Genomic DNA, 15,972 nt, shown 5'->3' with positions numbered 1-15,972 from the left:
GAGTCTCCGTATCCAGGGATCCTGGGAACGTAATTTCACCATTCTGCAGCTCCCTTTCTTCGTCTATACACGGGAATCACAAAGCCCATGGCATAGGACCGTGCTTCTCACGGTAGACCTCACGACCACACACGACAACCCGGACCTGGAGGCAGGTTCCATGAGTGTCCTGCTTTGCAAAGCCAAAGCCCAGGAGATTTCAGTGACTTGCTCCAGGGCACAGGGAGTAGTAGCTGTTGGTGCCCCGGAGCAGCCAGCAAGGTTGGTAAGACAACTTGGTGACCAGCAGTGAGCAATGGGTCAGGAACAGGAGGGAGTGTGGGACGACCCACAGTCTTCTGTGCCCTCCAGAACCTCCAGAAGCAAAGCGGCAGACGCGGTCCTCATGGTTGCCACCAACCCCCTGTGCCCAGCCCCTTGCAAACTCCTTTAACCCGATTTCTCTGAGTGTGTTAGGAGGGGGGTTTCTCCCCCAGCTCCTCCGGAGGATCCCACTGAGGAGGCAAGAATTTAACGCGCCTCACGACCACCACAACCAGTGTGGAATGTCCCGGGTCCAAGAGCACAAAGGCCGCCTGCTAAAGCCCCGGAAAGGCCTAGAATCCTGCCCCAGCCCCTGATCCCTGATCCTTGCTCAGGTCCAAAACGGAGTATCACATTCTTCAGATTCTTGTTTGAAAGCCAGAAAGGCAGGCAGGCGGGCAGGGGTGGAGGTGGGGGTGTAGGGGGTGGGGGGCTCTCTGCCATTTCAACCTAAGGATAATTAAAGCCTGCAACTTGCTTTAAAGGGGAAGAGAGTCACCATTTTTCAGCCTCTAACACACGGATCTGTCTCAGGTGTGCAGGAAGAAGGTTGGAGGTGTGAAGCCACATGAGGATAGGGCCTGATGAATTCCACCATGATCGGCGGCCAGTAATTAATCCCATGATGAGGCATTCTTCATGAGCACTTGGCAAGGCGCAGCTACCTCCTCCTCACCCTGGCAAGCACAGGAGACGGTTGGTGGGTGGCAGGCCCAGCTCTGGGCAGAAGGCAGGCTGAGAATAGCAGGCTGATGGGCTCGGAGGTGGCCAGGAGATAGCTAGGAGGTGGTAGCGGTGCTGGAAGGCTGAGGGGGAAGCAGCTATGGATCCGTACAGAAGCCAGGCTGTGCCCAGGTCACACACTGGCCATCCACCCCAACCTGCTGCCCCCTGCCCTGTCTTAGACGGAGCAGGGATGGTTGTTCTTTACACCTGACACCAGAAGCCAGGGAGTCACCAGGCCGACAGCCACTGTATACAAAAGCCTGAAAGTCTACAAGCCCCTAGCTTCACAAACACTTACAGGGTCGACGAGTAGGACGACAGGGCAGAAAAGGCAATGGAAGCAGATATAGAAAATGATTGGCCTGAAAATTAGAGGAGCAGGGAGAGGACTTGGGATCTCTCACCTGCTACCTCGGTCAAGGCACTTAGCTTCTCTGAGCCTCAATTTCCCCAGCTCTAAAATGACAACAATAACCTCAGATATGCAGATGACAATACCCTTATGGCAGAAAGTGAAGAGGAACTAAGAGGAGAGTGAAAAAGTTGGCTTGAAACTCAACATTCAAAAACTAAGATCATGGCATCAGGTCCCATCACTTCATGGCAAATAGATGGGGAAATAATGGAAACAGTGACAGACTTTATTTTCTTGGGCTCCAAAAATCACTGTAGATGGTGACTGCAGCCATTAAATTAAAAGACACTTGCTCCTTGGAAGCTATGACAAAACCTAGACAGCAGATTAAAAAGCAAAGACATTGTCAACAAAGATCCATCTAGTGAAAGCTATGTTTTTTCCAGTAGTCATGTATGGATGTGAGAGTTAGACCATAAAGAAGGCTGAACGTCAAAGAATTGATGCTTTTGAACTTTGGTGCTAGAGAAGACTCTTGAGAGTCCCTTGGATTACAAGGAGATCAAACCAGTCAGTCCTAAAGGAAATCAATCCTGAATATTAATTGGGAGGACTGATGCTGAAGCTGAAGCTCCAATAGTTTGGAAGAGGTGACTTATTAGACAAGACCCTGATGCTGGGAAAGATTGAAGGCAAGAGGAGAAGGGGATGACAGAGGATGAGATGGTTGGATGGCATCCCCGACTCAATGGACAGGAGTTTGAGCAAGCTCCGGGAGATGGTCAAGGACAGGGACGCCTGGTGTGCTGCAGTCCATGCGGTCGCAAAGAGTTGGACACGACTGAGCAACTGAACAACAACAAAATGGGACCATTAATACTATCACTTTGGTGGGATTAGGAGACTTCAAATGCAATAACCTGAGTGTGACTTCAACCTTCATAGTGATTAAAAAAAAGACTTGGGGCTTCCCTGGTGGTCCAGTAGAATTGGTTCACATTCCCAACTCAGGGAGCCTGAGTTTGATCCCTAGTTGGGAAACTAGATCCAACATGCTGCCACTAAGACCCAGCACAACCAAACAAATAAATAATAAATAAAATAAATACCTTTTTAAAAAATAGATGAAAACTGGTTTGTTAAAAATGGACAAAATGAAAGACATCCAGCTGTTTCTTGGGCAAGTACTAAGTGCTTATCATGGGCCACATGCAGTGCTAAGGGTCCCAGTGGCAACTCCTCTAACAGAGACAGGGACACCAGCAAGTATGGTCAAGAAGGGCTAAGACGGAGACCAGCGCAGAAAGGCAGGGGAACTGCCAGAGCAAGGGAAGCTCTCCCGGCAGCCATCCGACACTTCGGCTGGCAACTGGGACTCTAGATTTATAGTTCTGCACCAATTTGCCATAAGCCTTTCCCCTTCCTCACATAAAAGCGGTGTTTATGGCTCATCGGAGGGGGGCCATCTCCAAGAACACTTGGTCCACGAGAAGGGGCCGGGGCGGTGTGCCATCACTCTTACAAGAAAGGCAGAGAGACCTAGAAACTGGTCCATCCCCGGTCCATTCCGTGGGTCCAGTTACTGAAGCACTTTGATGACAATGAGTGGCACTCAAGAGAAGAGAGGATGAAAGCGGACAGAAGGAAAAGGGAAGGCAGGAGAGGGTATGGGGACACATTTACTGGGGTCCCCCCAAATCAGACAGTGCGTAGAGGGCCTTCCACACTTTAGCTGCCCTAAGGCACCAAGAGACAGGTTCATCAATATTACCCAGATTTTACAGATGAGCAAACTGGGGTTCACAGCAGTTAAAGAAACAACTGAGTGTCCATCAGTGGGTCCCTGGTTAGAGAGGCCTCCTCCGACACACACACTCCCACTCCCTTCTCTCCTCTCATGGGCTGTTCCATGCCCTCCCCGTAAATTCACCTGCTGCAGCCTTAACCCCCAGGACCTCAGAATGTGGCTGCATTTGGAGAGAGGGTCTTTAAAGACGTATTAGGTGAAAAGGAGACAGTAAGAGTGGGCCCTAATCCAATCTGACTAGTGTCCTAAGAGGAGGAGGAGGTTCAGACACAGCAACACAGCAGGGATGAGGGCGGCTGACTGCAAGCCAAGGACAGAGACCTCAGTGGAAACCAACCCTAGGGCACTTTGATCTTGACCTTCCAGCCTCTGGAACTGTGAGAAGTAAATTTCTGTTGTTTAAGTGACCTGGTCTGTGATTCTCCCTACAAGCCTTCACCTGATTATCCTTCTCCATAGCATAATGAGCTGCCACAGTGAGCCTGTCTGTCTGGCTGCCATCTGCTTTTCCCCACTGGAATGTCAAAGGCAGGCTTTGGTTACTTCTATCCAATCATGTATCCACAGAACCGAAACAGTCTCCAGCACACAGCCAGCATTTGATACATATTTAATGAATAAATAAACTGAGTGAAAATGGGATTTAAACCCAGCTGCTGCTTCTAGAGTCAGCCACTCCCTTCCCCATGCCCCACTGCTGCCTTCTGCTTTATCCAATTCTCTATTCCTGTACCCATCTCTCCTCCTCCAATATAAAAGCCGGTAAATAATTTTAAATGGTATAAATCCAAAGATAATCTCTAGCCTATAATCACTACCAAACAGTAGTATAAACAAGGTGACAGGAGATGTAAAAAAGATACACAACGGACCTCATCTCAGCCACTAGGGAACATTATCATCTACTAAGTGCTGAAATCCCCGGCTAACGTGTTGTTCTTATTAGTAATTTTAAGTCAATATGTAAAAAATAATGTTAGGTTAGGTTTAGAGTTTGTTTTTGGTTTTTTAAGTGTGTATTTAATGGCGGGGGGAGGGGGGCGGGAGGCAGGAAGGGAGGGAATTGAGGACCACGACAGAGCTCTTCTACTCAAACCTCATCCCTGCAGACCTGGTACTGATCCAAAACCCCACAACAGCCTGGAGTGGGGAAACGGTGAGGTTGGCAAAACCTGAAACAGGACCACAGAAGTGTCCAAGTGACCACGTTCCACCCTGGCATTCTCACTCTCCGGGCAGGAGGATCTTTGCTGTTCTTGCCTGGAGAATCCCAGGGATGGCAGAGCCTGGTGGGCTGCCATCTATGGGGTCGCACAGAGTCGGACACAACTGAAGCAACTTAGCAGCAGCAGCAGCAGCAGCAGCAGGAAGATAGCAGAATTCCTGCCAAGTTGGTCCCTTGAACTGGGAGCTGGAGCTAGGGGGGACCAGGACAGCAAAGAGATGGAAAGAGTGAAGAAATGGCAGCAAGGAAGTCATTTATCTGGAATGAAAGAGAATGCCAGAGCAAAGACACAGCATTCCAGTTCCCAGGCCCTTGACCACCCATCTTTTCTGCTTGCACGGAGCCCCAAATAGCTCCTTCACAGTTGTAAACATCTTCCTGCTCACAAGCAACAACCACTGGGATTCTGAAACTTCCTCTTTACAACCAAACTACACTGCTGCAACTTGCTGCTGCAACTGGTTCCTTCCCCAGAGGCAGGAGCCGCAGCAGAGCCCAGGGGGCCTGCCTGGCTTTGGACAGTTCACGGACATCCCACCCCACCCTCGCTGCCCCCACCCTCAGCTGCCTGCCACTCGTGGTCACCAAGGGGCCTCCCTCCAGAACGCCAGGGGCTAGTTCCACAGCCTCTCCGTTGACAAGGTCCCTTGGAGGCTCTGTCCCTCACTCCTCCCCATCCCAGCCCAACTCCCCATGTGTCTTCTGGCCCAGACCTGTATGAACCACTCAGGGAGTGGGGGAAACATGAAGATATTACTCCAGTGAGCCCAGAAAGCTCTCCCAAGTCCAAGTTCCTGTGCTTTCTCATCATTGATGACAAAGTGGTTTTACCTGTTTTTCATCAACTCAACCTGGGCGTCTAAGCAGCCACTTTCTTCCACGCTCACCCCTATCACAACCCATAACAGCCAAGTGAAGTGATTCTCCCCTGGGCATAGACTGTGAGCCCCTTGAGGGCAGGGCCTGGAATGTCTCATCCTAAGCATCCAGCAGTTTCTTTCCTAAAACAGATGCTCAAGATAACATTTATTGAATTAATGAATTTCCAAGAGACTCAATAAAACCCATGGAACTTTCTGGCAAAGTCTGTAATGGTTCTTTCCCACAGTGGACCATAACATAGCCATTAAAATAATAATTGTGGAGCCTGTTGCAACATAGGAAACTTTATATTACAGCACTGAGTAAGTTAGAACACATGACAATATCTAATTTAATATTTAATTTTAGTATTTAATTTTGCAAAGTATGCATGTCTATGGACAGGAAACCCAGAAAAATGCAAAGGGTGGATAGGGTGAGGGGCAAATTTGTTTCTTGCTAGTTTTGCTGTTACATTATTTGCGCTATAAACAAACCTCCACCCCCTTTTCTTTTCCTTTAAAAAAGAAACTGATTCCAGTAACAATTATGTCTCTCTCAACACTCCATGAAAAAAATCGCATCCCAAGTCCTTCAGCTGGTTGACCACATAACCAGAGGGCACAGGCAGAATTCCCAGCACGCATCCTGAGGTTAAGGCCCTGGGAGTGGAATCCTGTACCCCCACATTTCCCAGGAAATGGCACAGGGGAACAAGCCTTATTGGGCCATCTGGGCTGCTTAAGGGGCTTCGAGATGGGGCTGGGGCCCAGAACCACTTACGAGGAAAGGAAACCTCTTACTAGCCCAGAGTGACTCAGAGGGCCTTGGCGACCTGAATCACCCTTGTACAAAGCTCCACTGAAGTCTGAGCAACTGAACAAGGTCCCAGCCCTGTTCCCTGGACATGCTGTGCCATGTCCCCACCTTGCAAACCAGCTCAGATGCCGCCTTCTCCAGGAAGCTTTCTCAGATCCCCCTGGGCCCACAGCATTCTAGTGGGACACTAAGAGCGCCTGGAAACAAGAGTCCCTGATTCCTTCCCCTCCTTATTTCCAGAGCCCAGTCAAGCACCCAGCACACACTGTAAAGCTCTGAGTGAGTGAGTGAATGAGTGAAGTCGCTCAGTCGTGTCCGACTCTTTGTGACCCCATGGACTGTAGCCCCCCAGGCTCCTCCATCCATGGGATTCTCCAGGCTACAATACTGGAGTGGGTTGCCATTTCCTTCTCCATGTAAAGCTCTGAGTGGTTACCAAATGAGTAGACAGACAGACACATGAAGCAGGAAGGAATGCACTCTGCAAGCAGACACAAGAAGCGCCCACTATGGAGATGGTGGCAGGCTCCCCAGTGACCAGCCAGGGCCCCTCCAATGGCAGGCAGGCACAGCAGCCGGGGCTCTCCACACACACTTGAAAAATGGCCGGTTGATGTTAAAGGTGAAGTCAGTAGCCAAGGCAACACTATCAACCTCGCTCCAAGCAGCCAACTGCACTACGGATGAGGAGCCTGGTTCTGCTGCAGCTCCAAAAGTTCTGCTCCTCTCATCAGTTCTTGGCCACAGGTGAGGGAGGAGGCTTGGGAACCAGTCCAACCCCTCACTGTCAAGTAACAGGCAAGCCCAGGAGTGAAGGGCATCTGCAAGGTCACACAGGGGTCAGAGCACAGGAGTGTGAATCAGGCTCAGTCTCCTCATCTGTAAAATGGGGGCAAACTTCCTACCTCCCAGAAATGAGGGAAGAATTAAATAAGAGAATCATGTAAAAACACTAACACAGTACCTGGTACATAACAAGTGGTCAATAAAACTTTAGTCTTATTATTATTACTATTATTAGTAAAGCTGGGACTTCAGCCCAGACATCCTGGTTCCCAGCCAGCACCCTCCCACCAGATCTCCTTCCTTCCTTCCCCATCTTCCCTCCTCCCCACCAGGCAATTCTAGCCTCCAGGAAGCTCAAGATGACACAAGCCGCCTCATGTCCCAAGTTTCTGTCCCTGTGTCCCAACTCCCTAGTAGAGAGTCAGGCTCCTGAGCTAGAGGCATGCTCTCTGACCTTGTTCCCACTAAAGCCCAGCAGGTCCAGCACAGGGCAGGTCATGCAGCAGGAAGGAGTCCTTTGATGATTGACTTGGCCAAAAAATTTGGGGTCAATACCCAATAGCTGACTCTTCAATATTAAAAAATAGACAAAAGCTTTAAAAGAGCTCTCTGCAACAAGAAAAAAAGAAAAAGAGCTCCCTGCTACCAACTCTCCTATCCCAGGAATTTTCAGACAAGTACTGAGCACCCGCCTTTTGTGAGACAGAGAGATCACTAAGTGGCATTCTAGAGCTTCAGCTGCCCAGGCCTTCACATCCCAAGCTTACAGCTAAGTACCAGTGGGACTTGAACTCCACTCATGCAAGAAGGACAAGGGATCAAGTCCATGCAGGGTGCTGGTGAGGACTTGAGGCTAAAGAGATGAAACAAGACCCTACTTCTGACCTCCCAGTTCAGCCTTTGCCCCCATTTCAGCCCAGTTAGATTAAGTCACCCAAATGGTTCTAAATGCCTCTTTATGTTTATCAGACAGGAAGCTGCCTTCTCCAGCCCAGGGCCTTATGCAAAACACAGGAAACTCCGTGGCTTTTGAACACCAGACAACTCGAAATAAAGGTGCCTTGGCAGCCTTGTAACAGCTTTTTTTGAAATGCTTAAACCGGTTCAGATGTGCGTCACCAGCTGAACTGTGTGATCTGGGAAGAAGAAAGCAAAGGTCATAGGCTTAGAAAACCTCAGTCTCCAAGCTCAAGGAATCTTCCCACAGGTTCCTCAGGCATCTCACCATACCTTATCATTAAGGGACAGGCTTAATTTAAAATCTTTAAAACCTGAACATACATCTCCTACCACCCAAAGACAGAGGATGTTGGTGACAACCTGAAAAGGGGAGGAAGAGGAAGACAAGAACTAAGCCACTTGGTGTGTGTTTCTATGCAAGTTACAACAAGCCTATAAAAGAAGCATCTCCATGTGACCAATGAGGAAGCTGAGACTCCAGCCTAACAGTTAGCAGGAGCAAAGGCAGGGGTCTGGTCCCAGCTCTGCCAGAGCCCAAAGCCCTTGTGTGGTTCCCTCTACATGGGTTTTGTACCGAAAATACAACTAATCAATCACCCAAGACCTTAAGTGACTTAAAATTACTAGAAACCAGGACTAGCTGCAGGGCAGTGGAAAGCCGAGGTGGCTCTGAGTGGCCCACCCACCGCCTGGCGCTGCCCCATGTGAAATATTGATTTTTGAGCCGCAGGAACTTCCAGCCCAAGTGGAACTGTCCAACTGGAAGAAGTTCAGAGAAACTCAAACCACTTCCCACCCCATTTCTTAACTCTTGGGCCCCTCTGCCCTCCCAGCCCCCAAAAGAAAACGATTAAGGGTGTGGAAGAACAGACTTAAGCAAAGATGAAAGGAGCTAAGTACGTGTTGCTGGGCTGAACAGTGTGTTAAGGCGAGGAAAGGCATGATAACAGCTCAGAAACACTTTTAAATGAGGCCATGTGATTCTGAAAGGCACTGGGTTTGAGGGAAACCAGGGGCCAGAGCTTTCTACCAACTCAGAATGAGTTTGACTTGACCCTCTAATGGGGGGCGGGGGCAGGGGGAGCAGTGGGAGGAGTGAAAATTACAATATCCCTAAGATCCCTTCTGAGCTTCCCAGCAGGCTCAGTGGTAAAGAATTTGCCTGCCAATGCAGGAAACACAGGTTTGGTCCCTGGCTGGGGAAGATCCCCTGGAGAAGGAAATGGCAAACCCCTCCAGTATTCTTGCCTGGAAAATCCCATGGACAGAGGAGCCTGGCGGGCTGTGGTCCATGGGGTCGCAGAGTTAGACACGACTATGCAACTGAGCACATACACACAGGATCCCTTCCATCTCAGACACTCTACGATCCTAGGTAAATTCAGTAAGGAGGATTGTACTGTTGCTACTGTACAATTTCTCTCTCTTTTTTTTTTTTTGGCGTATGGGATCTTAGTTGCTAGATCAGGGATGGAACTTGTGCCCCCTGCAGTGGCAGTCTGGACCACTGGACCGTCAGGGAAGTCCCTGTTTATTTTTCTTTTAAGCCAGGCATCATTCAGAATTAGAGTTAAATGAAAGAAAAAGGAAACATGAGATGAAAGTTTCCAAAATAACATCCATGGAGCTAAGAGAGGGACTCGCCTTGCAGAGGCCCCCTGTTCCTCTGGGCAGTAGGGTAAGAACCATAAGGACCAAGAGGCACCAAGGAAGTGAGAGGCATCCTGAGAGGCACCAAGGAAGTGACCTTCGAGAGGGAGAGGAGGGGAAGCTCAAGAGCACTTCAACTTCCCTGCAGGCTGCAGCCCCACCTGCCCAGGCAGGAAGCCACACCTTTCAGTGGCAACTTCCAGAAGACCCTGCAAGGGTCTCTCTAGCCACAGGCTAGAGAAGGCTTCCCCACCCAGGGCTGCAGATGAAGACAGCTGCTGAGGGCACTGTCGTGAGAACTCCCTAGATGGCCTGGCCCTCAGCCAAAGGTTGGCCAGGAGCCTTTTCTGCACCCACTGGCCCAGGCCTGGGTGTGCTGTGTCCACCCCGCGTGCTGAAATCACCTCGGGCCAGAGACACCAGTCAGCAGAATAGGGGCCCGAGGCTTTCTGACAGCAGCCAGCCTGCCTCAGTTACTTTTTAAAGAGACCTGCCTCAGACACAAGGGGGCAGCTCCCCGCCTGCTCCCCAAATATCTGGTGCCATCAAAGCCTGAGGGGCAGGTGGGGGCAGACAGAAGGGGGCAGATACAGGCTGGCATCCCGCCTTCAAACCACCCGCCCATGGGGTGGCAGGCCCATTTTAGACCCAGGCTCATTGCGCATACTCATGTGTGACTCACATCACCTTTCAAGAGGCCTAGAGCTGCCTGGCAGGGACACAGATCTGCCTGTGACCCTAAAGGGGTCTTCCACCAGCTGTGCTACAGAAAAGAGCCAGCTCAGGAGTGAGCTGAGCCTGAGTCTTCTCTGGGGTCCACACTGTGCAAGGCTATGGCAGTCCTCCTTGAGAAGGCTAGCGGGGCTCTCCAATTCAAAACCCCCCTCTGATCACATTTTCTTGAGAATTTGGGCTTTTCCAATGTTATTAATACATAAAAACCACAGGCCAGATCTCTGAGGGACAACTGGAGATACGGTGGGTTGCAATGACCCCAAGTTTACAAATGAGGAAGACCCAAGAGAATAAAGGTCTGGTCTGGCCTCCTGGTCAGGATGGGCTCCCCAGGAAAGGACAAGTGGACAGCGTGGAGCCAGGGGGATTGTGGGAAAACTGGCAAAAGGGCTTCCTAGAATACATTCCAGACACGTCCCGCGGGCTTCCTTTTCTCATACAGCAGAGAAAAGGCAATCAAAGCATCTACCATTTTCCAGAAACCAAGGGAAAGGATCAGAGTAGACATTTGTTTAAAGGGGTTACTCTGGTGATAATATGACATCATGGAGAAGAAAACAGGCCCCAAAATGTTCCAACCACAGAGCAATTCAGTCCATTTTTAAGACCCTTCCTCCTCCCCTGCACGTGGCAGGCACTCAGTAAGCAATCTGAGGTCTTAAGCAATGCATTTTAAAAACAGAGACCCCCAAGACTGGCCAGCCAACCACTTATTTTTGTTGTTAATAAAACTAACAAAATTTTCAATTTCTGACTATTTAAGTAGTCAACACATGTAAAAAGGCATTTAGTGGAAAAAGCAGTGCTCAAGCTCACCCCAGGCTCTGGCTTCCTGGGCCCTTTCTAGAGGCAACCACTGTTACTTGGGTTTCTGTAGCTATCCATGCACAGAGCGGAGGCATCATACCATGATTCGCACAGGAGGGAGCAATATGTATCCCACTTTGTATCAAGTTTTATCCACTTAAAATATATCTTGGAGAGCATGCCTAATCAGTACCTATAGGTCAGTCTCGATTTTTTTAAAGGCTTCAAGAATTCCCACTGTGCAGCTGTACCATGATTTATTTGACCTTCTTAATGGGCAGTTAGCTTATTTCCTGTCTTTCTCTAGACAATGCTACAAAGAATATCCTTGGACATTTCCTTTTGCATGTTTGAGTTTATCTGCTGGTGAGTTCCTAGAAATCAGTCAGAAGGACTATGCTTTGACAGATATTGCCCAACTACCTTCTATAAAGAGAGTTGTTACAACTTAGACCCCATCAGTAGGGCATGAGGGCACCTAAGAAACTGGGACATTATGGAGAAATTTAAATTCCTGCATGTCTCAATTTCCCAAGCACTCTTGGGTATAACTGGCAGACACATAAACTGGCATGGTGTCTCTGTGAAGCAGTACGCGCCTTCTAGCAAAATCAAATGTACCCCCAACCAGGGCCAGACCCAGAAGCCGGGCCTCCAGACACTAACTCCAGTGTACCTCCATGTCACCCCTTAGCTCTCCCCTAGACCACTGAAGCTGTGTCTGAGAACTAAAACGCAGTGAGTTTGTGTACCTTCTGCCTGAGCCGGGGCCCTGCAACAAGGCTAGTGAGCACAAGCTCATCACCAAGAGCATCCAAGAGCATCAGCAGATGGGCCCCAGAACCACCTGTGTTTTTACCTCTCAGGCTTTGTGGTCCATGAGCAAACACACACACACAAAAACATACACACAGCACATCATTTTTAGAAGCAGAAAGAGCATTGAGCTAGGAGCCAAGAGAACCATCTACCCTTCCTATCCTGTCTCCTTACCTGACAACCCAGGGAATGAAGACTGATCACATATATTTTCTTAAAAATGTACACAGTCACTATGTATCAGGCCCTTTACATATTTAATTTTAGTTCTCACATCTAACCCCGTAGGATGGATATCATGACTCCTGTATTACAGATAAGGACACTGAGGCTTGGGGGGTTAAGTGACTTGCCTACAGTCATATAAGTGGCAGGGTCAGGATCTGAACACTGTCTAGTGCCAAAACTCGGGACTCCACTCTTCCCAGCTCTAATGAAGAACCAGATCCCATTAGGTCACAAGCCTACTGCTTCCCAGGGGGCAGCCGGGGTTCCACTCCGTTGTCACCAGAGGGCTTAAGCCCAGGGGCTCAGCACACCAAGGGTTAAAGCTGAGAGGCAGTGACTCTCTGGGGCTGCACAAAGGGAAAATGCACTTCCTGCCCCTGTGGGCAGAGATGCTGTTTTATGCTCAGCAAATTAGGACGTTTGTTTAATTAAGACGACACACAGATTTTGTTATTCTAAATATTTTTGGAACATGATGCTTGGGAGGAAGCTGTCAAGGCCTGGATTTTTGTTTTTTCTTTTTTTCCTTTGCCTGGGGTTTCTCTCCGCCCCCCTCCCCACCCCTCCAACAAGAGAAGGGTAGGGCCCGGCTCAGAGGAGAACAACAGCCAACCCCTCCTCTCCTTTTGAAATAAAGATGTCAAGCTGGTAAGTACTTTATGGAAGGATTAGGTAGAAGAGGAAGTGAAGAAAGCACAGTTAGCCTGGCTTCTAGCAATACCCTCCACCAGGCGACACAACAATGCAGCATTTTTTGAGTGTGCTTTTCTCCTTTTAAAAAGCTAACAGATCCGTGTTTTGTTTTTTTCTGGAGCAAGAATGGGCAAGAGGCAGGCTGTGATTAACATGCGTCCTTCATCCAGTGAGAGGGAAGTTGTCCCATCTCCAACCCCTTAGGTTAAAAGTTTCAAAATTAAAAATAAAAGTCAGAAAGTCCTGCCCCTCTCTTTTCCTCTACCCTCACCTGCCCTTCAGACAAGGAGCCCCACAGAACGCACCTCTGGGGGTTGCCCTTCCCCAAACACTGCCTGCCAATCCAAGCACCTGGATCTGCCATGGGCACTGCCAGGACTTGCTGAATCTGAAGAACAGAGCTTTTTTAGTGTCACCCTGCAGCCATCTGGGGGGCACAGCGGCTCTCAAATTACACTGAGCAATCTCTTGACGTTTTTAATTACACCTCAATTATCGTAAATGAGTCCTCACTTTCCAACACTGAATGCTTGCCTCAGTTTGGCAAACCTGCCATGTCCTCCTTCCTCGAGGCAGCTTCCTTTCTCATCCCAGACAGAAGTGGCCCCTCTCAGAATTCCTCGAGTCCTTTGTCTGAGGCCTGTTTGAGACACTCATCACAGGCAGCTTCCGTATCTCAGTCACTGGGCCACTATTTCCCCCTGAGGACTGTAAACTCCCATAGGCCAGAGGAGAAGGGAGGGCTGGCTCCCTTCTCCCAATCCCATGACTCACAGCACCCTTCTAGGGTCTCTGTCATCTTCGCCTCACCTTAGAGTCATCTACGGATTTGTCTTGGCTCTCCCCTAAATGCCCTAGAGCACAGGCCAGGTCTTACTCAACCTCACAACCCCCACCACCTGGCAGAATCTCTGGCACAGAGGAGCCAGTTAAATATTTGCTCAATTACACATCTGTGTACCCTCCCCCCACTCCCAGCAGCCTTGTATATAAATTGACTAATATTAATCAAGTGACTGTCTAAATAGGCCTTAAACCAGCCTCCCTCTTTACCATAAAGGGAATAAACCACCCGGTGAGGTTACAGTCTCAGACAGCACTCAGAAATGGCCACAGTGTTGCAGGAAGGCGCTCAGGTTCTTCCCGTTCAATAGTTACTCAACAGTTACTTTGCAATCCTGTTAAGCCCAGGAAAGGGTGCAGTGAACCCAGAAGTGGCTGGGCCTCTCAACTGCCCAGCGGAGAGAGATCCGCCGGTGCCTAGGACCTGGGACTTCCCGGGAACCCTTTCCCCACACCGGCTGGGTGGGGCCACAGATAGCAGCCCGGGCGCTCACCCTGCCCCCACCTCAAGACAATCTGCAACCTGGTCCAGGAAGACACTCCGTCTCTGAGACACTTGGGCTTTTGGGGGCGCGGTGGGGGGTGGTGGGGAGGCGTAGGGGGGTGGGGGGTGCAGTCCTGCCCTGGGCGTGGCCCCTGGACAGCAGGAGATCAGGATCCTGAACGGAGACATTTGGGGGGGTGGGGTGGAGGGGTAAGTAGAAAACCCTGGATCTGGCCCAAAAGGGCACGATGCAATAGCCCAGGCTGGATCCTCTAGGAGCACAGCCCAGCTCTCCCCGCCCCTACCCTGCCGGGGCTGTCCGCAGGTGCGCTGGAATCAGGTGCGCGCAGGGGTCGCGGAGATTGGTGGGCCTTACCCGGCCTTCCACTCCCAGGAAGCAGAGGCCAAAAGTCAAAGGATGCGGATCTGTGAGGGAGGGGAAAGTCTTTCCCGCCTCCAGCCGGGATCCCCGCCGGGTCCCCTTTCCCAAGCACCCGGCCGCACCTCTCCCGGTCCCCCTCCTCCGCCCAGCCGATCGCACCCGGGTGAATGAGGAAGTCGGGAGCCGAGGGCGGAAACCGGGCCAAGAGCAATGTCTGCTGCAGGACTGTCCGATTCTGACTCAGAAGGACGCCTTGACAGCTGCCAAACGGTCCCTGCTGCCCGCTACCTCCGTTTCGAAAACGCCCGGAAACTTCCCAAGGAGCCGCCGCCCCGAGCCCCCCACCTGAACCTCGCCCAAGCGGCTGGGTCCAAGGGACAGAGGCTGCCCAGAAGGGGTTAAAAAGTTTGCCCAACTTGGGCACTGGGCGAGGCGAGGGCGGGGCGCGTGCCCCGGCAGCAGGGGGAGGTCGAGGCTCCCGGGTGCCCGGGCTGCGGAGTGCGCCGGAGGGAGGGCAGGGAGGGGGTACGGAGGGTTTCCGGGAAGCGCCCGGCCCCAAGCCTTCCTCGGCTCCCAGGTCTCGCTTCCGTCGGCGTCTTCACCGAGCATCCGCGTGGGAGTCCCGGGGCCCCTCTGTGAAGGGTGCCCAGCCCGCTCTCCCCCGCCCATGCCTGGTCGCCTGCCGCGCGGAGGCCGAGAACCACTCATCGCCCCACTCACCCAGACTCCGCGCGCCCAGTACCCGCCACCCCCGCTCGCCCGCTCGGGGCGGGACCCGCCGGTGGGGCTCGCTCACCTGAACCTGGATCTGCCCCGGGGAACAGGCGCTGCTTCTCCCGAGAGGGCTTCCTCGAGCGCTTCGGGCGACGGCGGGGTGGGGCGAGCGCGCGAGGCGGGAGCTGCAGCAGGTCAGCCTCGCTCAGCCTTCAGTGCCCTGCCCAGGAACAGCTAGGATCTGCGCGCCTCGCCGCACCCTGCGCTGCTCCTCGCCGCCCTGCCGCCCCGCCCCTCTCAGAGCGCGCCCACTCCGAGCCCAGCGCCGGCTGCGGGGCGGAGCCTGAAGAGACGAGCCCGCCCCCGAGCTGTCTCACCCACTCCAACCAGCTGCTGGTCATAATGAACAGACAGCTTGACCTGTGGAAAGGCAGTGGGTGGAGCCTATAGGCCCAGAGGGGTGGGAATACGTTCTCCCCATCCGCCCCCATCTCCACCCCCTCCACCTTCCCCCTCTCTTCTTAGGCGGGAGCCCCGCCCCCTAAGGCGGGCGCAACGAACCGCCAGGTTCCAGGAGAAGGATTGACACAGAGAGAATCCAACCAGGAGGAGTAGAGTCTCGGCGGACTCCCGGCAGGGATTTTGGTGCATTGCCTGATTTCGGGCGAGGCCCGGCGGGAGCCGACTGGGAAAGTCCGGGCTGCTGACACTCCGCCCCGCGAGCTGTTTTCTCTGACCCATGTCATTCTGTTGATACCAGAACAGATATTAAGTA

General features: G+C 51.6%; 1 protein-coding gene across 1 annotated transcript in view; it reads right to left on the bottom strand.

The window, feature by feature from the left end:
• The window catches only part of MYH9 (myosin heavy chain 9), an 85,706-nt gene extending 70,216 nt beyond the window's left edge, over nt 1–15,490 (bottom strand). The window contains exon 1 of the mRNA XM_055574249.1: nt 15,280–15,490. The gene's annotated coding sequence lies outside the window, so the exon portion shown is untranslated. The remainder of the gene's footprint in view (nt 1–15,279) is intronic.
• Between the last annotated feature and the right edge of the window lie 482 nt (nt 15,491–15,972).

This window comes from Bubalus kerabau, chromosome 1, assembly GCF_029407905.1.
Source record: "Bubalus kerabau isolate K-KA32 ecotype Philippines breed swamp buffalo chromosome 1, PCC_UOA_SB_1v2, whole genome shotgun sequence".
In the NCBI taxonomy this organism is placed as follows: Eukaryota; Metazoa; Chordata; class Mammalia; order Artiodactyla; family Bovidae; genus Bubalus; species Bubalus kerabau.
Note: the sequence above shows the minus strand (reverse complement) of the source record. Positions and strands in the feature narration are given on the sequence as shown.